This window comes from Colobus angolensis, unplaced genomic scaffold (assembly GCF_000951035.1).
Source record: "Colobus angolensis palliatus isolate OR3802 unplaced genomic scaffold, Cang.pa_1.0 Scaffold161, whole genome shotgun sequence".
In the NCBI taxonomy this organism is placed as follows: Eukaryota; Metazoa; Chordata; class Mammalia; order Primates; family Cercopithecidae; genus Colobus; species Colobus angolensis.
The window spans coordinates 6,956,724-6,982,903 of record NW_012114722.1 but is presented as its reverse complement, the minus strand read 5'-3'; positions in this window follow the sequence as shown (position 1 = coordinate 6,982,903).

The window sequence follows — 26,180 nt, the reverse complement described above, 5'->3', positions numbered from 1 at the left end:
ATTTCCATGGCTTTCAGTATTTTTTATTTTACTTTGTTATGGTTTTTCTTTCTGACAGAGTCTTTTACATACATAAATAGTTTAATAAAATCTCTCAGTTGTGGCTATCAAAATAACATTTTTTGTGTGACAGTTTTCCAAGAAAAAAATGGGTTACAACTTTTAAAAATTTAGTGGTAGACACAAAGCAAAGCAAAAAAGCAAGGGGTAACCTAAGTTGATTGAGAGAAACATAAAGTATTTAGACCTAACATTGGTTAAAGATGTTACTCTGGAACTCACACCAGGGCACCAGTAGCCATGGTCCCAAGGGTGATATAATTAGAAAAAAGAGACACAGTTTGTTTGTCTGGGGTTAGAACCTTGAATTATTTTATTGACAATGATACCTAAAACCCAAGTAAAAGTTGTAAACATTTACAAAGGCTTATATGAGTTATATCTATCTCCACAGTACACAATTTCTTCCAAATTCATCGGCCTCATCAAACACTGACCCACGCGTATTAGAATTGTACAAGCAACCTTGAGCAGCTGATTATAATTTTATACCTTTTTTCGGATTCTTGGTATCTTGTGACATGCAGTACCTACCTATTAGAAATGGATAAGCTGCCAGATCAGCGATGTTCAACATTGGTTGTACATGGGAATCACTGGGTGAAGTCTTACAAGCACCGTGTCTCAGATCGAGTCTTAGAGATTCTAGTTATGATGTATTCTGGACATCAAGATTTTTTTTTAATTACTCTAGTTGTTCTGAAGTGCAGATAAGGTTGGAAACCATCTGGGCACCAAGGATATTGCTTAATCCAGAGATTCTCAAACTGTAATGTGCATATGAATCAACTGGGGAAAACTGTGAAAATATAGATTCTGATTCATTATATGGGAAATTAGGTTCTGCATTTTTCACATGCCCCCACATGATGATGATGCTGGTTGTTGAATGCTACACTTTGGGTAGCAAGAGCTAAGATCATTGCTTTTCCATTTATAGAAAGTGATAATATTAGGAAAGCACACTTAAGTCTGCATATAAGACTGCTCTTAACAAGGAACAGGGGCTCTGGTTGTTCTGCGGACTTCTATGGCTCTGACTACCTCAGGCACTACCCACTTACCCCATGACCAGGATCAAGGGAAATGATGTCCTGGCTCATCTGTGACCCATTTTCCTAAACACCAGTGGCACATTCATTGCATGTCTTTGCCTCAGACCCACAATTTCATTACCAATATCCAATACCTAGAGATAAGACAAATACCAGAATTACATACATAGAAGAATATATAAACTATGTGTGCATTGCCAAAAGGGTTGCAGGTTATCATCAGGTAGCTCTGTCCATAAGTTAGGATATTTAGGCTACTCAAGAGCTAAAGAACCATAGTCATTGTAAACAAACACAAGAGGAAAAGATCAAAGGAAATTTGAGAGTTGCTGAATTCAAACATTTGCCCCTTAAGCTGGCTTCCCAGTACTGCTCAAACCAGTTTGCGGTCTCCATTTTTAAACCTACCTTATTTAAAAGTGCCCAACTCTTTAGAGACTAGAACAAAAGAGCTAACCAGGAAAGAAAACTTTAGCAACTCGGCATCTTTGAAAGGTTCACCAGTATGTGTACACTCTGGAGCTAGAAGAGATATGTAAATGGTTATACTATTGTTTGCCGCATGTACAAAATGGAATTTATTTTATTACTTGTTAAAGCTCACAGTTTAAAATGTGTTTCAACATGTTGGAGAAGGAAAAATTTTTTACTATGTGGTTAATAGGTTTTCCCAACTAATTGCCTATAAATATTTTGCTAACTTTGTTTTTCTGAAAGGGAAAATTAAATTATTGCTGCCACCGACAGGGTATTTTAATTGCCATTTGAACAAGATATAGGTGAAATGCTATGGATAAAATTTAAAATAAATAATGACTCATTTTAGGAGTTACTGGGCATTCCCCAAATGCTATGCTTGTAAAATGGCTTGGATAGAAATACAGCCATATAGAGATATTGTATCTTTTGTGCAGACCCAGTTTTAATGACATGAAATTAATCTGACACAAGTAGAAGATACGTGTCTCCAAATTCCCATGGGCCACTTTTATCAATAATTAAATCGTATAATTTTGTCTCCATGTTTATATTCACTGTGTCCCACAGTGAGTAAAATCATAGAATTAGCATGCTCAAAATGGAAAAGAATCTTAAAGAACTCAGCTCCCATATTATATATATATATGGAAACAATTTCAAAGATCTTAAGTAGTTGGCCCGAGATTATAGAACTCAATAATAACATAACCAAGACTAAGATCAAGTTCTCTTAATTTCTTGTTCACTGCTCTCTATATCACGAATTGATATATGTCAGCTAAGTTTGAGAAGATAATTATAGAGATGAGATGGTGAAATAGACATGCTGTGTGTCAAAGCTATTCCTTGGACAGTACCATTAGAATGTTGCCATTGTTCATCAGGCACCACCCAAAAGGCAACAAAGCCTAGCACTATATTATTTGTAGTGTATTCTTATACTACAAATATGGATATTTGTAAAGTATTTCACAAGGATTTTTAAATCCCTATGTGAGCCACTGTAGGTAACTTTTTAGGCATGAGACTATTTTCTTGAATCATCTATTAATTTGAAGAGCCTTAACAGGGGTAACTGATGAATGGGTAGAAATGGATATTGACTTAAGTTTTAATGAAAACATTTCCCCATTTTAGTTGTTGATTAATGTGGTAAAATTTCTCTTTTTCTGATTTCTCTGTCTGTCAGTCCATTTCTACAATGGTCACCATTGGATGAGTTAACATCACTTTGTTGACAATTTCTAAGAGTATCAAATTGTGTTGCTCACATCTTGTCACATAGAAGAAAAATGTTTTCTCAATTATTATCACAATTAAAAATGAGTTTCAATCCTTCAGAAATTTAAGTACATCTATGAAATTATTTGATTTCTAAATATCACTCCCTCAAATATATTCTATAATATATGTTTATTTTTACAGAATTTGGAAGACTGTATTTGTTTATAAACTGCAGTGCTGCAAACATTATTATTCAAAATTATCTCCATTAAACATTAAATATCCCTTCAATATTAGAATGATTTAGTCTTTTACATAAGGAAGCCTGAGAATATCAATGATCAATGGCATGATGCTTTTCAACCAAATGTATCCTTATTGCATGTTATTTACCTGTGAAAATATGTAAAATTTCTACACAAGTCAAAGTTCAAATTATAATTTCATAGTGACCAGAATTCCAGTATCAACATTTATTTGAATGGTCTGAGTATTTTATCTACAGGAGACTGTATTTTTCAGATATTTTGCTAAATAGTAAGGCTAAATTTGGAATTCGGAGTTTGTTCTTTTGGATTTTTTTATTTCAATAGATTTAGGGGTACAACTGGTGTTTTGTTATAAGGATAAATTGTATAGTGGTGAATTCTGGGCTTTTTGGGTACCTATCACCTTAATAGTGGACATTGCACTCAATAGATAATTTTTATCATAGAAAATTTTATGCTGAAATATCTACTTTAACAATTTCATTGGAACATATTTTATCTACCAGAAACTGCATATATGTAAATGTGTGTGATTTGATGAGTTTTGATAGATGTCCACCCTTGTTTTCACCACCCCATAGACAAAATATTGGACATTGTCAACACCTTTCTGGGTTTCTTCATGCCTCTTTGTCCCAGTGGGATGTTTCAGAATAAAGCTCTCATTAACATTTGTGTACAATTATTGGTTTGAGCATGTGCTTCAATTCCTTTTGGGTAACTATTTCAGGATGGAAGGGTCATGTCATATTTTAAGTACATGTTTAACTTTTTAAGAAACTACCAAACTGTTTCTCAAAGTGATTGTAGCATTTTATATGTCCCTCAGTAGTGCATAATAGTTTTACTTTCTCCATGTGTTGATACATATATACAATGTGTAGTGGTCAAATCAGTATATTTAGTACTTCCATCATCTAAAACATTCATTGTCTCTTTACGGCAAGAATATTTAAAATCCTCTCTTCAAGCTATTTTGAAATATAGAAATAGATCATTTTTGAGTAGTGATTGTAAAGGCAACTATAAAATTTGTTCCTCACTCAAATTTTTCATCCTATTTTCTGGCATAGTCTTGAGGTCTCTGGGTAGGTTCCCTATCCAGGTTCTGAATGATTAAAAAATAAAACAAAGGAGCGGGAGGTAGAGAACCAAAAATATAACTTTCATTATTGATGAAGTATAAGCTGAAGGGAGTAGCTTTATTTCTGTTAATCAGGCGAACTTGTTAAAACCAAATTCTGGAATCAGACACTATAACTCACTGATTCATAGAAGCACTGAACCAAGACAGGCCTCCTTCGCTGTTGGGGGCAGAGAACAATATGTCTCCCTATAGGCAGCCCTATTCTCAAAATGGACAAAAATGGGGCCGAGCCAAGCCTGTCAGTTGTTTATCAATCACATAAGTAATTCCAACTTTCCTGGGACAGAGTGATTAAAAGAGTGTAGAGCTTCCAGGGATGTGCTGGAAACATTCTCTCCTCATGGAATCCATAGAAGTTTAGAAAATGTATCATTCCCCTTTAACATAAACTATGTAAAATTTGACCCAAGTCTTATTAACAATTGTCTCCCTCTACACGTCACACTGTCATCGCTTTCTTCTGCTCTTTTACCACTTCCCCTATTTATATGGTTTGGCTGTGTCCCCATTCAAATCTCAACTTGAATTATATCTCCCAGAATTTCCACATGTTGTGGGAGGGACCCAGGGGAAGGTTATTGAATCATGGGGGCTGATCTTTCTGTGCTATTCTCATGATAGTGAATAAGTCTCACAAGTTCAGATGGGTATATCAGGGATTTCTGTTTTTGCCCTTTCCTCATTCTTTCTTGCTGTTACCATGTAATAAGTGCCTTTCACCCTCTGCCATGGTTCTGAGGCCTCCCCAGACATGTGCAACTGTAAGTCCAATTAAATCTCTTTATTTTCCCAGTCTGGGGTATATCTTTATCAGCAGTGTGAATACGGACTAAGACACCCATGTTCCCTAGCCATTTACCACTAAGGCAAATAGGGATCGGCCTTTTTCTGGTTCACGTGTATAATATGATGGATGGCACTTAATGGAGTTCTCAAATAGATGAATTGATAGAAGCTGGCTCCCCATTCTTTAACAAAAACAGTCATAGAATTGGATGGAGAAGTTCATGGTACAAATACATATTCATGGTAAGAAATATATTTTAGTGAGGGACAGAAAGAGGTACATCCAGTGGGAGCCAGGACACATGGGTAAGTCCTGATAGTAGCACTAACATTCTCTAATTCTGAGAGGTGAAGCCAGCTGGACTTCTGGGTAGGGTGGGGACTTGAAGAACTTTTCTGTCTTACAAGAGGATTGTAAAATTCACCAATCAGCACTCTGTAGCTAGAATTGTAAAACACACCAAGCAGCACTCTGTGACTAGCTAGAGGTTTGTAAAATGCACCAATCAGTGCTCTATAAAAACACACCAATCAGCGCTCTGTGGCTAGCTAGAGGACCAATCAGCACTCTGTAAAATGGACCAATTAGTGCTCTGTAAGATGGACCAATCAGTACTCTGTAAAATGGACCAATCAGCAGGATGTGGGTAGGGACAAATAAGGGAATAAAAGCTGGCCACCCCAGCCAGCAACAGCAGCCTGCTCAGGTCTCCTTCCATGCTATGGAAGCTTTGTTCTTTCACTCTTCACAATAAATCTTGCTGCTGCTCACTCTTTAGGTCCCTGCCATCTTTAAGAACTGTAACACTCACCACGAAGTTCTATGGTTCCATTCTTGAAGTCAGCAAGACCACGAACCCACTGGAAGGAACCAACTCCAGACACAATTGTAGCATTTTCTACACATGTAAAAAAATATCTTGACTTTGTCTTAGTCATTATTTGTCTCCCATGAAATTAGTTACACCATGTGGCCAATAAAAATTGGAGATTCTCCTAGACAAGAAGAGCTATACCATCAACAAGCCAACTTTGCCTAAAAGACATATTATTTACATGGGTAAAAATAATTCTCATTGTGTATATGTAAATAAAAGGAATATAATAAATTGACTGTATATATAAGTAAAAGGAATATAATAAATTGACTGTAAATATCTCCATTGGGTTCATAAACATGCTACTTCAGAGGTAAAATGTTTATTTTATTTTATTTTATTTTATTTTTTAAAGAGAGAGTCTTTCCATGTTGCCTAGCCTGGTCTTGAACTACTGGCTTCAAGCAATCCTCCCACCTCAGCCTCCCAAGAAGCTAGGATTACATGCACAAGGCTCCATGCCAAGCTAAAAATCTTATTTTTGACAACTGTCATTATTAAGAAAGCTTCTATGTTACAAAAGCTTTGCACCTTCTGAAGCTGGTTCATAGTATTGGTGCTTTATTGATGTGAGTAAAATGTCTAATTTAAGATAAAGATGCAGGGAGATAAAAAAACAAAACAGTAGTTCAACTTTTCACAGCTCTATTCTTCTCTCATAAGGCAGCAAACATCTGTCAATAGCCCTTCTGTGCCAAGGGACGTTTGGGAAATATTACCTTATATACCATGGTTTTATGGTAATTTGCCATGTGGTAATCCTTTCTTTATCTGGGAAAGTAGATAGACTTGATAAAATGTCAGTTAACGGGGCTTGGTACAAAGGGTATTTCACTCACAATTGATAATTTAATATTACAACCATGAAAGCAATAAACATAACATGGTATTCAAAATCTTAATAACTTGTTCTAGGTTCTGAGAACTTTGCCTACTTTCTACTTTGTAATATTCTTGAGAGACAATAGGAAGCCCACAGTTCTGTACACCAAGTGAGAAAGAGGGTGCTATTAGTACCTAATATCATTGTCAATGCACTCAAACAAAAAAAAATAAAAGGAAAGCAGATGACTTTACTCTCTGGAAAGCAGTGCTACGTTGTGTCCGCAGATGATATTCCAACCTAAAATGAGAGGGTGGAGTAAAGTGGGGGTATCTTCAGTGTTTGAACTTGTGAAGCAATTCAAATAAAGATAAATTACTAGGAGAAAACTGAGAAACTCGAACAGAGATAACCTGATTAATATTTATTATTATCTTGAGTAGAAAGCTCAAGTGCCTTCTTTGAAAAAAATCATTTCACTTATATCTGTTTCTTGGAGTTTTAAATCTTTCACCTTCTGCCTTATAAATAAAACAGTCAGTTATTTAATATAGAGCTTGGCCAAGAGAAGTGAGTCTCCCATCAAACACTCCTTCTCTATCTTGAACATCTGACTCTAACCCACTTAGTTTACACATATGCTGTTTTAACTTAGCTATTATAAAATCCTCACAATTGCCCTATTAAGTGTACAAAAATTGTTCTTTTAACTCACTAATTTATTATTGATAAAGATGCTTCTAGATGCCTACCTCTAGGCTTTCTGACTAGAACTGTAATTTCTGGAAGCGTATAAAATCATTTGGACAGCCCAAAATTTGCCCTATATATTTATTCCTTTGGAGCTTACTAGTGTTGTCTTTCAGATAACCATTAATATAAATATTCATAGCCCAAAATGATATTCACTAAATGATTGTGTTTATTTTTTAATGTTCTGTTACTTTTTTTTCTAATAATCAGCCAGAAGCTTAGGTATTCTTAAACAGATCTTTCATGATGTTTAAGATCAATATTGAAAGTTATTTCTAAAGCATCTTCCCTTTAGTAGAGAGCCTCTACATTTGCTGACTCACATGTATTCCTAGTTGTAAACTTTGGATTTTCAACCTTCTCTAAATTAGACTGGTTTGCCTAATGGCTACCTTACACTCCAGTAGACAAATGTGATGTAATTTTAGTTTACATAAGTCTGTCTCCATTAAATTTATGCAAGAAATGTACATTAAGTTACTGAGTTAAAAGATGTTTGCAATGGAGTCAAACTAGAAAACACTAATGATATTCTAACTTAGTCTGAATTTTCAATAACTCAGACTAGGTTGGTGTTGCTTAACAGAGTGGGGAGAATATTGTTGGAGGGCTTTTTTTTTTTTTTTTTTTTGAGATGGAGTTTCGCTCTTTCTGTTACCTAGGCTGGAGTGCAGCCGCGCGATCTCGGCTCACTGCAAACTCCACCTCCTGGGTTCACGCCATTCTCCTGCCTCAGCCTCCCAAGTAGCTGGGACTACAGGCGCCCGCCACCATGCCCGGCTAAATTTTTTTGTATTTTTATTTAGTAGGGACAGGGTTTCACCATGTTATCCGGGATGGTCTCGATCTCCTGATCTCGTGATCTGCCCACCACGGCCTCCCAAAGTGTTGGGATTACAGGTGTGAGCCACCGTGCCCGGCCTGTTGTAGGGCTTTTTAAGAATAATTTGCAAAGTTAAATGTATTAAATTATGTTATATTATCCGTTTAAAAATATATGCTTTCTTTAGAAAATAACTGAGATTTTTTTTTTTTCTGGCTATCTACCTGCTGTTATTCACATTTTTGTTCCCAATAATAATCATGATACTTAAAATATCTATTAAATACTATGTACAAGGGACATCACCTTGCATAAGTTTTACAGAATCCTGAAATCTGCCCTTCATATGAGAAGAGTTAATGTCCCCTATTTTGTAGCTAAGGGTATAAAGGTACAGCAACTTAGCTAAGTCCACAGTTAATAAATAACATCCACTGTTTAAACATAGTGTGATATGAGACTCTATCACTTGCACCTTTAACCATTGTTTCCTTTATTGCATGCGTGTGTGCACATGTGTATGAAATTTAAAAGATACCATGGCAACAAATAAGCCATGCTTTTTCCCCCTAATGCTAAGGCAAAATAAAATCCCTAGTTAATATAATGTAGTAGTTAAAAGCATAGAGTCTGGATTGACAAGGCTGGAATTCAGTTTCTTCCGTCTTTTACCTTTATATAGCTGACCAAGTCACTTAACCTGGTTGAGCCTCCACTTCCCCAGATATAATGTAATGATAATAATACTTCCTTCATGAAGCTATTTGAAAGGAAAGTAACAGCAAGTGCAGGAAAGAAACATCATTTATTGAACGTCTGTATGCCAGGTACTATAGTAGGTATTTAGGTTCTTTGAGTACTTTTGGAAAAGCTATAAATATCAATATTCTATTTTACCAATTAAGAAACTAAAAGTCAGAGATAAGTGACTTACTCAAGCATATAAAGTAGTAGTGGCCAATCCAGGATTAGAATCCAACTGAGGCCCATCTGGTCACAAAGCCCATGCACCTTCCCACTATGCTAATTTGTTTTCCAGGTGAAGAGAAATGAGTATTGATAGGAAAGATGGAGTGGCAGAGATCAATTTGATCAAATTCCCCATTTCTATTTTTGAGTATGTTTGGGGGCGACATGTGTTCCATAAATGTCTATTGTGCACAAAGTAAGTTTATTTTGTTCTGCCTCAACTAGCAATGGGCCACTTGTACATTTTCTCTTCTCAAGAGAAAAATAGATTTGATGGCAGAGTGGACTATTTTTTCATATACTTACCCATTAATTCATCAGGCATTTACTGAGCTACTTTTATGCTCCAGGCACATTGTGTTAGATGCTGAGAATACAGAACTTTAGAAAAGAAAAGAAAGAAAAAAAATGAAAAAAAAAAAACCCAAACAATAAACACAAAATGAAACAAAATCAAAAATAGCACCTGCCCTCAAAGAGCTACTTGCATTAGCACATATGTGGAAGGAGTTGTTAAAGGGAAGACATTTATACACAAGATACTTCTTTTGTTCTTTCTGGCTCCCAAAATAGAATCTTATCCCTGGGAATTGGTACCAGAAGATGAAGGAAACCAGCAAAAATAGTTACTTCAACCTATCTCAATTCTGTTTTTAATTTCCCAATATTTATGGCCTGTAAGATGGGGAATATACCCAGCACTTTGGGAGGCCGAGGCGGGCGGATCACGAGGTCAGGAGTTCGAGACCAACCTGGCTAACATAGTGAAACCCCGTCTCTACTAAAACTACAAAAATTAGCCAGCCATGGTGGCATGCTCCTGTAGTCCCAGCTACTCGGGAGGCTGAGGCAGGAGAATAGGAGAATCACTTGAACCCGGGAGGCAGAGGTTGTGGTGAGCCAAGATCACACCACAGCACTCTAGCCTGGGCAATAGAGCGAGACTCCGTCTCAAAAAAATAAAAAGAAAAAGAGAAAAAAAAAAAGAAGAAAAAGAAAAAGATAGGGAATATAAAAACATAGGGAGTCTTAACATTCTGATGTGTCATTTCAAAAGTGAATGGAATGTTCCTTTTTAACAATGCTTTCATATAAAGAAATCGAATGAGTATATCTTTAGACATTTAAGAAGGTTGAACAGTTAATTATTTAAGTTGTTTTAACTTTTTTTCCTCTCATGCCAATTTTTCCAGACACAGCAGAAAAAAAGAACAGGAGCTATTTCAAAAGTCATAGCAAAAAAGGGAACTCTGTTATAGCCTCAAGATTATAGAACCAAAATAATTACAAAGTGGTTTTTAAGCTAAGGCTACATTTCCATCAGTATTCCTTATGAAAGAGGTTTTTTTCATTTTTTGTTAGTGTTAATAGCTAATTGTATGCATCTGCAGCATGAAGTATGTTTTGTTTGGATTCTTTTCAATTAAATGACATTACTACTAAGAATATGAGCAAGAAACAAATTTCAAGACTATGTATCCCATTCCATCTCATTGATTACATATTTCTGTGAATTAGCCTAAATCTCCTCCATAAAGCTGACTGGTTAAAGGAGGATTACAAGTGAATAAGAAATTCATGGAGAAGGAAAGATGATGTAAAATATATTGAAAATAATGGCAAAAACTGCATTTACTTTTTCATGAACCTAACAAATGGGGGCACATCTGACTGTAGAAAAACTTATATCCAGAATTATAAAGAAAAGTAAAGATGTTCTACTGAAATGGATGAATAAGTTAAACATTTTCCTACCTGTATCTTTTAGCTTCTAAGTCATTTCTTTCGATATCAAAGGGGCCAAGGTCATCTTTGACTCTGTGTGTACGTGTATATGTGTGTGTGTGTGTGTGTGTGTGTGTGTGCACGTGCACACGTGCACGTATATTCATTTGATAGTTACACATTTTGAAAGCTCAACGTGTTTCAAGTTGCTAAAATTCCAAACAGAGCTGTAAATACAATAATCCTGGTTACAAAGTTAAACGACACAGTACAGAGGATTTCAGTACTGACTAGTACTACTGATAATTTTTGAAGGAAAATGTACATGTCCTCATATATTGGAATTTTTCTCTGGAAAAAATACTTCTCCCTTGTATTGCTAAAAAAAATAAGATTAAAATGCACCATTCTTTTTTTTTTATTTCTGTATCTTCTTTGCTTGGGTTATTTTCCATAATAATTTTGTTGTTCTTTGACTGCTAATTCATCTTCCTTATCTTATAGTGCCACCTATTGACATATCAGAAATAGTGCAGATTTTAAAATGGACAAAAGTATAGAAATGTGCCTAAATAAAGCTCACTTCGCTTCAGTAGTCAAGTTCTGATAGAGGAGCGGGATCCATGCTTTTGCCCTTATAATTATTTGTTCCTAGGGAAAAAGCAATATTCAACCTTTTTCACTATTCTTTCCTCCAGAGTATTTGATCTAGGTGATCTTGTTAGCAGTTATTTAGTAAATCCATTTCCCTAGATCTGGCGAGCCACAGTAAAAACAAAACTGGATGATTTGGGCTTCTATATTAGAGCTTGATGTTTTAGGAAATCAGGTAAGACTTCTTTCTTCTTTGTGCATGAAAAGAAAGCTTCTACAAGATAACCATGTCCTTCTCAAGGACATAGCAAATTAGCACATATATTTAAAGAGCTACATTTGATAAGTTTTACGTATAGCATGTGGTGAAACTGAAGAAGTGGATGAAGGGGTTATCAGGTGGTTATTACAGAGATTTTATTCCAGAACTCTCTATAACCCTCATCTCTATAGGGGGAACTCTTTTACCTTGCACCTGAGTGCAGGACTGGGCCTGAACCCTGGCATCTGGATAATTTGAATGCGGATCTCTGGAGGTTTGCTCCCCTTCACTAGGATTGTAAGACATGGGCTTGAATAGGAATAACTTCAAAGAACTATACCCTCACCATGGTGATAAGGGGCTCATTGCTTGCCCCTTGCTGATTTCAAAACAGTGAATAAAACCTAAATTGCCTGTTCTAAACCAGTGAAAAAGAGCAACAGAGAGAGAGAAAAAAAATCCGTATCAGGACTCTTCATATCTGTGCCAAATATTATGTTCAAATTGAAAATAAATTGGGAAAGGGGGTGAATATAGGAGAAATTCCTGAGTACAAGAACTCTAGGAATATTCCACTAATTAGCAAGTCTGTCCTATTCCAATGTTACTAATCCCATTATTGATGATGGATTAATAATGAACTATTGTAAAATAATAAGAATCTATTAATTACTTTAGAAAGGTAACAATGCTACATGTGTGTGCCAGTAGGCCTCCTATTCTCTAGCATCGAACCACATAATTATACTTAGAAAAGAAATGTTGGATAATAAACAATCAAAAGACTTACAATGATGTGGTCTTCAGAAGGATGAAAGCATAAGATAATTTTAGCAATTCAGTGTCACCATTAAAGTTACTTTTTACCTGGATATTGAAAATAACTAGCACACTGGGAAAATGTCCTTAACTTTCAGCAATCAGAGTACATCCTTTAAAAAACAAATCCCTTCCGTTTTAGATCTCTTAAAGTAAGACAAACATTCTCGACTCCCAGGTACAGGCATTCTCTGAATGTTGATCAACCAAATGGACTCTAAAAACTCAGTCGACAGATCCTCTGTGGATTTACTTAAGGGCAGGAAAATCATGTTTTAAGGAACAGACAAGCCAGGAAATGCACCAAGGCAATCAACTCAGTGAAGTATTCTAGTACCCCTGCATAAGAAAAAAAAGAATTCCCTTCTTACTTAAATATCTCCATAATGGGAGATATGATGATGAGAGTCCCTCAAAATATGAGTTAAATATAATAATTTTATCTTTAGAAAATTTTATTCAAATTTATTCTCACTCAGTTTCACTGAACATTTTCAGAAATAACCTAAATGAAAATTCCAGTGGTATTAAGACTCATTTAACTCTATTTGTCACTCAAAAGATAAGATTCCTTTCATTCATTTTTAAATGGTGTACGCTACAAAGGAGAAGAAACTTGTTTCTCAGACCTTACAGTTGAATGGTTTACTTTAGACTCTGGGAGGTGGTCTCTATTAAGTGAAGCAGTATCAGTGGTAGCTAGCATTTATTAAGCACATACTATATTCTAAGGGCTATGCTAAAAGACTTTGATCCTAATAACACAGGAAAAGTACTATTATTCTTATATAACTTGCCCAAGGTCACTCCTCTAATAAGTAGCAGAGCAGATACTAAAACCTAGGCCATTCTGACAAGTCAATATGCCATAGTACCTCATCATATAAAGGCAAACAGAAGGTCCTGTGGATGAACAGTTTTGGAGAGATCTGCAAGACTTCCCAGAAGAGATGATCATCCAAGATGAAGCCTAAAGGAGAAACAGAAATTAGTCAAGCAAAGCAGAAAAAAGAATGTTTTAGGCTAAAGAAAAAGTATAAGAAGGCATAAAAAATAAGGTTTGTTTCAAGAACTGTAAATAATTAAATGTGACCGAAGCATACCATGAGAAAAGGAGTAGTAAGGAGAAATCATCATGAAAAGATTAGAAGATCATGGAAAACCTTACACGACAAGTGAGAGAATTTGAAATTCATCAAGAGGCATTGAAAGACCCATTTTAAGAAGGGGAGTGCCATGATCAGATTTATGTTTTTGAAAAAAACAAATCAACTCTGGATCAAGAGTACAAAATACATTGGACAGAAGCAAGACTAGAAATAAGAATAGTTAGGAGACTGTTTCAGTGATCCATGAAAAATTATAATGGCCTGAACTAAAAGAGTTGCTGAGGAGATGGAGAGAGAGGAACCAAGTTGAGAGATATTTGAGACATAGAAATGACAAGACTTAAAGATTGAATGTTGGCCGGGCGCGGTGGCTCAAGCCTGTAATCCCAGCACTTTGGGAGGCCGAGACGGGCGGATCACGAGGTCAGGAGATCGAGACCAGCCTGGCTGACACGGTGAAACCCTGTCTCTACTAAAAAAATACAAAAAACTAGCCGGGCGAGGTGACGGGTGCCTGTAGTCCCAGCTACTCGGGAGGCTGAGGCAGGAGAATGGCGTAGACCCGGGAGGCAGAGCTTGCAGTGAGCTGAGATCCGGCCACTGCACTCCAGCCCGGGCGAAAGAGCGAGACTCCATCTCAAAAAAAAAAAAAAAAAAAAAAAAAAGATTGAATGAATGTTGTCAGTGAAGAACAGAGAGGATTCAAGTATGACTTTTAGGTCTCTGGCTCAGACCCCTGGTGGATACAAAAATTGAGACTGAGAGAAAGATTTTAGAGCTTATGGATTTCTATACGCCTGCTGTAATCCCCTCCGATGAATTGTTAGCCTTTTTAAAAGATTCCAAGGGAACACTCAAAAGTTTCCTATAGAGCTAGAATATTGAAATATCTTCTTCATTTGATTAGTATTCACAGGGTGCATTGTGCCAGTATGGTGTTAGGCACTGGGGAAGGATGACAAAAAGAAGTATAAGTTATGGCATCTCCCCTCTAACAGTGAAGACAAAACATACAAACCTAAAAATACATGACAGTACAGAGGTGACTGCCAGAATAGGTGAAGATATAGCGAAATCAGCTAACAATGTTATAGTATAGTAATACACTAGTACATGTACAAGTCAAGCATCCCTAGTCCAAAAACCCAAAATCCAAAATTTAAAACTCTTTGAGTGGCAATATGATGTCCTAAGTGAGATATTCCACACCTGCCCTCATGTGATTAATCACGATCAAAACTCTGTTTCATGTACAAAAGTTTTTTTTTTTTGTTTTAAATAATGTATAAAATAACCCTCAGTCTGTGTGTTTAAGATGTATATGAAACATTAATGAATTATTTGTTTAGACTTGGGTATTATCCCCAATATATTTCGTTAGGTATATGCAAATTTCCCCAAATCTGAGAAATCCAAAATCTGAAACACTTCTCATCCCAAGCATTACAGATAAGGGCTACTCAGCCTGTATTAGTCTAGATAGGATAGTTGATGCTGTGATGTAAATTAACAAAGGCCTAGTGTATGTGTAGTAATCTCTTCAGAACACATGTTCTCAATAAGATGGCTAGAATTTGACAATGACTTTCTTAGGGTACTTTCTCTTTCCAGCTAGTTTCTCTTCCCCATTTCTTTCTCTTTCCCAGGAAGAGAAAGTCAGGAGGTTAACTTTGAAGTTTTGGTGGTGTGGACAACAGCAGAGAACAGTGATCCTTCTGTATGCCCCAAAATAGAAAAGAATCCAATATTAGTGAACAGTTGTAATATCTACAATGCTACATGCCAAGTACTAAGTCTTTTGTGCATATTCATTTAACCCTTACAAAAAAAAATGAGTCAGACTCTATTATTAGCCTTGTTTTATAGACACAGAAACACACATGGTGAGGTTAAATAACTTGTCCAATGTCAAATGCCTAGTAAATGGTATAATTAGAATATAAACCCCAGGAATTCTGGCTCAAGAATTCTATATCATAAGTGTTCTGCTATGCCAATACACATGACAACTCTTATGCTTATTCACCTGGTAGAAGAAATAAATATAAGAAACGATTTTGTCTTGTCTTATACTTTGAGTGAGCATCGTGTTTTGGGGGAACAGAAAAGGAGAATGGCATCTCTGAAACAAGGTTTCATCTTGGGAAATGTATTTGTCTGTCTCGCATTGCTACAGACTACCTGAGACTGGGTAATTTATGAAGAAAAGAGGTTTAATTGACTCACAGTTCTGCAGACTGTACAGGAAGCATGACTTGGGAGGCCTCAGGAAACTTGCAATCATGGTGGAAGGTAAAGGGGAGGCAGACACATCTTCATATGGAAGAGGAGGAGGCAGAGAGAAGTGGGAAGTGCTACACACTCTTAACCAAATCCCCTGAGAACTCACTATCTTGAGAACAGCAAGGGGGAAGTCCGCCCCTATGATCCGATCACCTCTCACCAGACCCCTCCTCCAACATTGAGGATTACAATTACACATGAGATCTGGATAGGAACACAGAGCCAAACCATATCATTCCACTTTTGGCCTCTCCCACATCTCATATCTTTCTCACATTGCAAAATATAATCATGTCTTCTCAACAGTCTCTCAAAGTCTTAATTCCTTTTAGCATTCACTCAAAAGCCCAAGTCCAAACTCTCATCTGAGACAAGGCAACTCCCTTTTGCCTATGAGCCTGTAAAATCACAAACAAGCTATTTACTTCCAAGACACAATGGGTATATAGGTATTGGGTAAATGCTCCTGTTCCAAAAAAGAGAAATTGGCTGAAACAAAGGGGCTACAGGTCCCATGCGGTTCAAAACAGAAGGGCAGTCATTATATCTTAAAGTTCCAAAATAATCTCCTTTGACTCCATGCCTCATATCCAGGGCACATCAATGCAAGGGGTGGAATCCCAAGGCCTTGGGCATCTCTGCTTCTGTGGCTCTGCAGGGTACAGCCCCCTTGGTTGCTTTCACTGGCTGGAGTAGAGTGCCTGTGGATTGTCCAGGCACATGGTGCAAGCTGTTGGTGGATCTACCATTTTGGGGTCTGAAGGATGGTGGCCCTCTTCTTGCAGCTTCATTGGGCAGTGCTCCAGTGGAGACTCTGTGTGGGGGCTCCAACTCCATATTTACCCTTTGCATTGCACTAGTAGAGGTTCTTCATGAGGGCTCTGCCCCTGCACCAGATTTCTACTTGAACATCCAGGTGTTTCCATACATCCTCTAAAATCTTTATGAAGGCTCCTAAGCCTCAACTTTTGCCCTCTGTGGACCCACAGGCTTAATACTATGTGGAAGTCATCAAGGTTTGTGGCTTGCTTCCTCTGAAACAGCAGTCTGAGATGTATTTGAGGCCCTTTTAGCCACAGCTGGAGCTGGAGCAGGTGGGATGCAGGGAACCATGTCCCTAGGTTACACAGGGCAGCAGGGCTCTTGGCCCACAAAACCATTCTTCCTTTCAAGGCCTCTGGGCCTGTGATTGGAGGGGCTATCACAAGTCTCTGAAATGCCTTCAAGGCATTTTCTCCATTGTCCTAGTTATTAACATTCAGCTCCTATTTACTTATCCAAATTTCTGCAGCCCGCTTGATTTCCTCCCCAGAAAATGAAATTTTCTTTCCTACCAATCATCAGGCTGCAAATTTTCTAGACTTTTATGCTCCGCTTCCCTTTTAAATATAAGTTACAGTTTCAGATCATCTCTTTGCTCACATATATGCTGAAATTTCTTCTGCAGATAACCTAAATCATCACTCTCAAGTACAAAGTTCCACAGGCCTCTAGATTGAGATACAACATCCCCAGTTTTTTGGCTAATTCATAGCAAGAATGACCTATACTCCAGTTCCCAATAAGTTTCTTATCTCCATCTGAGACCACCTCAGCCTGCACTTCATTGTCCATATCACTATTTCATTTTGGTCGCAACAATTTAACAAGCCTCTAAGAAGTTCCAAACTTTCCCTCATCTTCATGTCTTTTTCTGAACCCTCTACACTGTTCTAACTTCTGCCCATTACCCAGTTCCAAAGCTGTTTTCACATTTTCAGGTATCTTTATAGCAATGCCCTACTTCTCCGGTACCAATTTTCTGTATTAGTCCTTTCTTGCATTGCTATAAAGAATTACCTGGGTAATTGATGTAGAAAACAGTTTTAATTGACTCACAGTTCTGCAAGCTATACAGAAAGCATGGTTTGGGAAGCCTCAGGAAACACACTCATGGCAGAAGGCAAAGGGTAAGCAGACATATCTTCACAGGGCAGAGCAGGGGAGAGAGAGGGAAGGGGGAAGTGCTTCACACTTTTAAACAACCAGATCTCATGAGAACTCAGTCACTAACAGCAGAAGAGCAAGGAGGAGATCCACCCCTATGATGCAATCTTCTACTAGACCTCTCCACCAACACTGAGGATTGCAATTTGACATGAGATTTGAGTGGGAACACAGAGCCAAACTACATTCAGAAAATAACAGAAACTAGAGTTATTTAACATCATATTCATCTGAAAATAATTCAGAACAGTGCTGGAGTGGACATGGAGAACCTATGTATCTTGCTGGCCTTACACAAAGCAGTGCTGCAAGAGCTGTCTGTATACTGCAGCCTGCCCAAACCAAATATGGGTAGATGTTCACATACCTAATACTTTAATGTACTGAAGCCACAAAGACATCATTTGAAGTTTGTATATTTGTGCTCAGGGCAATTGATCAATTAATAAATATTTATTGAGCCTTCTATGTGGCTCTGTTGTGTATTTATAATTTACAAGCACTTTGGGTTCGCTACAGGTAAATAGCATTTGCTTTTGGACCTACTAAGAATAGTAATTTTACTGATTTTTTTATTATTCCAAAATTTCAAAAAAGAGTCACTCTTTCAAGCTTTCGCTGCACTAGAGGCTTCTCATTTTATAGCAGTTGTCTTGATAATCTTTTATTTATGATTTTAAAAGTAATTTCTTGTTCTGATGAAATGATCTTAAAAGGTGTTCCAATAGCTTCATATATTTATAATTAACATTTAACAATTCTACTTAATATGCAGAACTGTTTATTTTCAGAGTTAATATGATGCATCTTTGGTTTCAACCATCTCAAAATGATAACAGTATCTTTTTGTCTGGCCCTTCGTGATAATATAAACCAAATTCTTGAAGACAATTACTAAATTTCTTTTAGGTCTTATTTCAATGTATTTCTGGAAAAATACCCTTAAAAATGTCTCTTTACATTCACAAAATATCAGGAAAGACAATAATTCTGCATAGTAGCTAGTGCTAATCTTTCCTTAGCAATGAGAATCACCACAGTAATAAAAAGTGTGAATGGAAATGACATTGTGACAGTTAAGTCTTCCAATTTTTTGAATTCTTAAGGATTTGTGAGATGAAAATGTCTCTTTCATGGTCCAAATAAATGTTTTTTACTGAAGAAGAAAGATGAGGCTATTAAAATGATCTTATTTCTCCAGGAAAATATTTTATGACTGTGTCTACATGGTGCCAAGACATGATCGATTTGGTGATTTCAATAAAGTTAAATAAATCAGGCAATTTTGTAAAAAAAAGAAAAAAAAAAACTAGTTGGAATGATAATTTTGTTGAATGGGAGTGTTCGGCTGCCTTTAGCCTTCAACTGGTATTGTTTGTGTATACAGTTACAACCTGAGTCATTTGTCTTCTCATATGTCACCACTATAATCCATGTCTTCAAAAACACCAATTACAATGTCAAGTTATGAAATCAATGTTAAATAATTATCATGAGGACACTTTCTTTTTCTATAGGTTGTAGAAATTAAAAACTGAAATTGAAAAATGTAAAAAGCACCTTGGAGAAAAATAAAGCTATGTTTCAAAGATATGCTTCAAATCAACTAACATTATCTTTTAAATTTATTTTTACAATAAAGATATTTCAAGCTGAAAGAAGATATCCCCTCCATTCCAAAACAGCATTATGCATTAAAGGAGGAGAAAGATTACATTTCTATTTTTGAGATAAATTGAAAATATTTATATTTTCTCAATAAAACATCTACCAAAAATATAACCCCCAACGTTATTTGAATTTATGCATTTTCTTGATTGAAAATTATAATTTATATTCTATAGCCCACTACACATACTGAATTCTTTTTTATAGGAGGGATCATATTGATAAAGAATATGAATTAAGCCGGGTGCAGTGGCTCACGCCTGTAACCCAGCACTTTGGGAGGCCAAGGCCGGCAGATCACTTGAGGTCAGGGTTTCAAGACCAGCCTGGCCAACATGGTGAAACTCTGTCTCTATTAAAAATACAGAAATTAGCCAGGCATGGTAGCAGGCACCTGTAATCCCAGCTACCCAAGAGGCTGAGGCAAGAGAATCACTTGAACCTGGGAGGTGGAGGTTACAGTGAACAGAGGTCGCACCACTGCACTCCAGCCTGGGCCCTAGAGTGAGACTCCATCTCAATTGAAAAGAAGAAGAAGAAGAAGAAGAAGAAGAATATGAATTAAACATAACAAAGCAGTAGCTGAGTCTTGAAGTACTGTGAAAGGAAAAAGAGTAGCCACACAAAAACAAATTTAAAAAATCTAAAACTAAAACAAATCCAAGCATAATAGAATAGAAAAGTTTGGTTCAAAATATCAGGACTTGTCAGCATCACATACTTCAATTCAATTGAATACAATCTACTTTTATCCAAATAATGTGAAAAGAGCAATCACACTATCTAGGAGAGGAGTACAGTAACCCTGTGTTGTAGAAAGCCCATGATATTTAGTATTAAGGAGGTCTCTAGCCATATTTTTAAAAAATACATAAATGTAATGCTACACAAATACTCAGAGCAGATAATCACAATGTTGTTTTTTTCTTCAGAAAAATTATGTGCTATATTATACTTCTCCACATATTCAGAGTTTGTGTAGATGTGAAAGCTGTGTTTCTTCATTTTATAAAATCAACCAAACATTGATTATGGAGCACGTTTGTCATTTATGTTGATCTTTAAGGTAATAATATTTTCTAAATCAATCTTTGCACTATCAACAAACATTTCCTGACAACTAACTGTAATGCAGAACTAGACACTGTCGGGGCAACACCAGCATTGACAATGGTGTATTTTTTAAGTGTCATAACAATTTGAGTCCCTCCAATTAAGAGCACAGTATCTACAACCAACTACTTTCCTTCCCTTCACCCTTTTCCTCCTTTTTCTTTACGTAAATGTTTGTTGAGAGTCCACTTAGTACAGAACACTGTACTGGGTACTGTTAGGGACTCTTCATTTAACTAAAGTGTAGATAAATCAGATATATGAACCAACTTCCACAAGAAATTACTTATGACCAATTTTATAAAGTTCAATTAGGACTAAGAGAGCTTCAAAGCATTATATCATATTGAATATCCTGGCAATATCATATCTCAGGATTGTGGTACAACTATATGAGACTCTTTCCAGAGCATCTGTTCTAGCCTGCTCAGGTTTCTGTACTTTCTCTTATACTGTAGAAAATTAGTGAAGTTTACTGGATTCAATATTTGGTCTCCTACTTAGCTAACTGAGTACCAAAAGCTCATTTCTCTTCATATGATGGCAAAAGTAGTGATTACTTCTGGCTAAATGGAGAGTGTAAAAAAGGAGAGCTTTTTTTTTTTTTTTCCTTATTTCCTCAGACTGTGCCAAATTATAATGAAGGATACGGAATGGTTTTTGGTTCTTGGTCTGTTTGTGTTCTAATCGTCTACATTTCAAGTCTCAAGAGCTTGTTTTCTCTACTACAATTTGCTAACTTATGAAACAGTTTTCTATACCAATTGAGAGTTTGCTCCATTGAGTACTGGTGCAACAGAAGAGGTAAAAGTTATTTGGTTCTGACAACCCAACTTCAGAGGAAGGATTTTGAGTTGTAGTTTCCTTTTTGATTTTCAAAGAACAATCTGGCAAGTTTATTAACAATAAGCACACCATCCATTTTGAATAGAAAAGAAGAAAACAAAAAGCATAGTGTCTGCCCGTCTGTGATACATAGTGACAAAAGAACAGAACACTAAGCATTCATTGAGTGCCTAGTGTGGGCCAGATGCTTTGCTGTCCTTATTTAGTATAAAAATTAAAACTCACAAGGGTCAAATCTATATTAGTTTTGCTGGGCTACCGTAAGAAAGTGCTACAGACTCAGTGGTTTCAACAACAGAAATTTATTTTCTCAATTTTGGACGTTAGGTAGAGTCAGAATGCCGAAGCACCCCTTTGGTTGTGGGCTGGGAGTCAGTGTATTCTGCCTGAAATCAAGAACTGTGGTTTGTCCTTTGTTCAAGTTTAATGCAAGTTTCAGAAGGTAGCAACAGAATCATTCCACCTCCCCATTTCTTTTCTTACATATTTAAAACTTTAACAACAGAAACTCACATGATACACTGTATTTTTTGCAGAATTGTGAATACAGCACAAATACACTTGTATATCATTGTAATAAAGCAAGGCGTTTTTGTTCATAATGTCGACAAAAATAATTAAACTCTGTAAAATATTTGAAGAGATTCATTCTGAGCCAAATATGGGTGAACCTGGCCTGTGACACAGCCCTAAGGTGGTCCAGAAAGGCGGAACAATTTAAAATGGGTTGGGTGGGGGGACTCCGAGGTCTCCCTCGAAGATGGAGATGTTTTGATATAAGGTCTTTATTGTTTAATAATTTGGTAGTTCTAAAAGGTCTTAAGAAATGACCAAGAGCAGAAATAAATATTAACCATTACATATTCCAGAGGTGGACTAAGCTGATGGAAAGGTGTGGGGGTTTCAAGGAGTGGTGATAATGCTTTAAAAGGTTTTACTTGTTGTTTTATAACTGCTGAATCTCATAATCTTTCTGGTTTACCCTAGGTGTGTATCATCTGTAAAAGCTTTCCTTTTTGGCATACTAGATTTATCCTGTCCTTTTCTAGTCTGTAGTGAAGCTCAATAAAAAGGCCAGGTGTTTCATAGTAGATAGTCAAATAAAATTTTAATAACAATAGACTGCAGAATAATAGGCATAAAAAGCTTTATATAGAGAATACAGTAAATATATGTTAGAGTACAATTTCCCTAATTTGCCCCATCAGTCAAAACTGAAAACTCTCCTGAAGGTATTGCACCTCTCCCTCTATGTTATTATCTAAGTGCGTTATTTGTTGACTATGTTACATTTTTTTTCTTGAGGTTTTGTTGGAAAATAGATTTCTCCCATCTTCTTATGTAGTGTTTAAACAGCTTTACCTAAAAATAAAAATAGGTCAGTATACTGGGTGGAAAAATTGATGAGACCTCCATTTCAACCCTTACACTCCAACTTTAATAATCAAGACTTCAGTTGATATAAAATAGTCATATTACCCGGTCCCCTGACACTTTTTGTCCCTCATACCTAATCCTTTCATCAAAGTGATGGATTTTAGTTTCAAAATTACAGTTCTATTTGTATAGTCCATCTTTTTCTAACAACATCACAAATCCAAGTTACTCTTTTAAAGGCCACATTGACAGTAAGCCCTCAACAGGTCTGATTTATTTTACCCTCCTCCTACTCTCTCATACTGAAATCAATATTACCTGTGTGTATGTGGTGATGAGAGATTGCTACATGGATAAAACATCTAGTTTTCTCATGCATATTCTTTTGAACAATCTAAGGGACAGAGCCAGACTAGAAGTTATAAAATGCAAATAAAATGAAGTTTTTAATTTTTCAAAGATTCATTTCCCACAACAGCACAGTATGAAGAGAAAGGCAGTATGAAGTGCTTTCAGTGTGTGGGAATCACGATTTCAACATTATACTCTTGTAAACCAAAAGATATCTGAGACAGGTCTCAATCAATTCAAAAGTTTATTTTGTCAAGGCTTAGGACATGCCCAGAAGGAAACAAACAAACAAACACACAAACACAGAATCACAGAAATAGTCTGTGGTCTGTGCCTTTCTCCAAAGATGAATTTGAGGGCTTCAATATTTAAGGGGGAAAAACGGGCTGGAGGGGAAAAAGGGAGGGTATGGTAATTCACATGTTGCAAGAGAAAAGGAGGAGGTGGGGGAATAGTCAATTATATTTCATCTCCTGCTCAGTAAATTGGCACTTTACATAAGATAAGGTTAACATAGAGTAGCCACCTATAGAGTAGAAACTGCTTTGACATTTGCAACCACAGGATACTGGCAGAACCCTGGAAAGCTGTGGGATCCCCTGGAGATCTAGCACTTAGCATGGGCTGCCCCTATGGGAAGGGAGAGTGCAGCTCACCAAAGTGCACTTTGGAAAAAGGGAAATGTGGTGAGGCGCCATTCCCAAAGGGACCAGCACCAGTGGCCAGAAATGGATGTGGAGAAGGGGTAAGCTTCCGCTCTCCCTGTCGACTGTTGTGGATGCAGCAGAGGCCTTCCCCACTGGGGACTGTTGTGAGTGCACCTGGAAACAACCTTTCCAGAACTATTTATGGTGGCTAGACCTGTGCTGGAAGTGTGCCCCTGCCACACAGGGCATAAGGTGAACATAGACAATGTGAACACATACGTTGCACGAAGGGCAGGGTTTGTCTCCCCTTCATGATAAAGCAGACCCAGAGCAGCAGTGTCCCAGCAACATAGTACAGACAAGCCACAGAGCTGTCTGCTCTGAACTGTGGGAAGAGGCTCTCCTCTGAGACCATTTCAGTGATAGCCACCAGAGGGGTATTTTTGCAGACCTCAGTCACATGACTGCTGGGAGACAAAGGACAGTGTCTATATGAGCTGAAGGCAGCAAGCCCTGTGAGAGGGGCATGATAGAGAAGCAGACCACATTCCTGGTGACCAGGACAAGAAGCTAGTGTAGCACCTCATGCCCCTCTCCCTGAGACCTCAGTGTGCCCCAATGAATTCCCTCCATCACCCTAGTCCGTGCAGGTTCTTCCATTCGTCATCAGGTTACTGGAGAACAAGCCAGCTCTTACTTTTCATTGCCACCCAATGGATTGGAGACTGAACTGCACCACCAACTAAAACATTCTGCTGTCAGAGGGCATATTGCTAGTGTATGAGATAAGCTTCCTGAAACCTCTGCACTGCTAGCCCCATAGAAGATAGTTTGTTGGACCTTATGCCCGATACACCACTACAACAAGCAGCATTTATGAAAGCCACTGCACAAAAGCTATCCATAACCAAGGAACCCCAGATCCTTAACACCCTGAAAGTACCCAGTAAGCAAGCCAAATGATCATACACAATATATATGACAGTCAAACCGTCAAGGGGAAAAATAATAGAAAATTAAAAAGTCCCATTCAAACAACAGCAAATTAAAAAATAAAAAGAGACAGCTTCTTCAGGTGGGAAGTAATCAGCACAAGAACTCGGACAGTATAAAAACACAGAGTGCTTTGACATTCACAAAAGATTGTACTAGCTCTCTAGAAATGGATCCTAATCAAAATGAAAAGTTAGAAATGACAGATAAAGATTTCAAAATACAGATTGTAAGGGAACTTAAGGAGATCTACGAGTTAGTTGAAAACCAATACAAAGAAACCAGAAAAACAATTTAGGATATGAAAGACAAGATAGATATAATAAAACAAACAAACAAACAAACAAGGAAACTACTGGAAATGAAAAATTCACTGATGGAATTTCAAAATACAGTTGAAAGCTTAAGCAATAGACTAGACAAAGCAAAAGAAATAATTTCAGCACTGGAAGACCAGTCTTTTCAATAAACCCAGTCAGAAAAAAAAAAAAGAAAAAAAGTGTTTAAACAAATGGACAAAGACTTTGAGAAACATAAGATTATGTAAAGTGACCAAGCCTAGAACTTAAAGGCATTCTGAGAGACAAGAAAAAGTAAGCAATTTGTAAGACATATTTGAGAGAATAATTCAGGAAAAATTTCTTGATCTTGCAAGAGAGGTAGACATCCGGATACAATAAATTCAGAGAGCAACTATAAGATACCACACTAGACAACGATCACCAGGGCATATACTCCTCAGACTATCTAAGGTCAACATGAAATACAAAACAAAACAAAACAAATCTTAAAAGCAGCTAGAGAGAAATGTCATATCACCCATTAAGGAAAACTCATCATATTAACAGTGAACATCTCAGAAGAAACTTTATAAGCCAGAATTCATCACCACTAGACCAACCCTACAAAAAATGCTCAAAGAAATTCTAAACGTGGAAAAGAAAGGACAATACTTACCACCATAAAAACACATGTAACTACAAAGGTCACAAATCCAATAAGGCAACTACATAATTGAAACTACAAAGCAACTAGCTAACAAATAACCCCATCAAGCTACCAATGAGTTTCTTCACAGAATTGGAAAAAACTGCTTTAAAGTTCATATGGAACCAAAAAAGAGCCCGCATTGCCAAGACA